Source organism: Myotis davidii, unplaced genomic scaffold, assembly GCF_000327345.1.
Source record: "Myotis davidii unplaced genomic scaffold, ASM32734v1 scaffold10248, whole genome shotgun sequence".
Classification (NCBI taxonomy): Eukaryota; Metazoa; Chordata; class Mammalia; order Chiroptera; family Vespertilionidae; genus Myotis; species Myotis davidii.
The window spans coordinates 1,911-2,822 of record NW_006299204.1 but is presented as its reverse complement, the minus strand read 5'-3'; the positions used below and the strand labels follow the sequence as shown (position 1 = coordinate 2,822).

Below are 912 nucleotides of genomic sequence, written 5' to 3'. Positions count from 1 at the left end.
TCAGCAGTTGGGCAATGACCCAGATACCATTAGACTGCTGGTTCAATTCTGCGTCAGGGCACACGCCCAGGTTGCGGACTGAATCCCCAGTAGGGGCTGTGCAGCCTCCCTGTCATCAGAGTTTTTTTCTCTCTATCCTTCTTCCTTCCTCTCTTTCTAAAAATCAATGAAAATACTTATGTGTTTTTTTAAAGAAGGTAAATATTTAGTTGTGGCATATATTTAAAAGCAGCTGGCGGGGACAGATCTGCTCAGTGGCTTCATTCACATTGTTTAGAGGACATGGGGAAAGAGAAAGGGTGCTGAGGATGGTGAACATCTACAGGGAAGCCCAGATTGGGCCATGGGTCCCTCCTCCGTAGATGACCTCTTCCTCCTGCCTCCTGCCCAGGGAGGATGCTCTCTGATGCCTCCTGCATGCATCAAACCCTTCCACTTCTGGGAGAAACGGTCGTGGCCCTGTTGTGTCCTTGGCCTGGGTACCCCAGACACAACTCAACCCAAGGAAGTGTGAAGCAAGGAGATGCCAGCAAATGCTGTTGAGGAGGAAAACATGCCCTTTGACCCCTGTGCCTGCTCACCCACCCCAGTAGTTTGGAGGGAAGGAGGAATGGAAATAGTCTTTTCTAAAGACTGCCTTGTCCCTTACTATAGGCTTTCACCGTCCTCCTGACTGCTGCTCGACCTATACCTCACGAAAAATCCGATGCATATCCATTAAAAGTTACTTTGTAACAACCAATGGATGCAACCATCCTGCTGTCATGTAAGTGCCAAGCATGCCTGCCATATCTTGGGAGGAGGGACCTGATGATGGATGGATGCCCATAAAAGTCACATCCTCTGGATCCTTCAAGGTCAAGGAAGGCTGTGTCCTCATTCTCATCCTGAAGAGCAGCAGATATGAGATGT

General features: G+C 49.0%; 1 long non-coding RNA gene across 1 annotated transcript in view; it reads left to right on the top strand.

Moving 5' to 3' along the window:
• The first annotated feature begins 737 nt into the window (after window positions 1–737).
• The window catches only part of LOC107184802, a 1,494-nt gene continuing 1,319 nt past the window's right edge, over window positions 738–912 (top strand). Inside the window, exon 1 of the long non-coding RNA XR_001515713.1 lies at window positions 738–766. This is a non-coding gene — a long non-coding RNA (uncharacterized LOC107184802). The remainder of the gene's footprint in view (window positions 767–912) is intronic.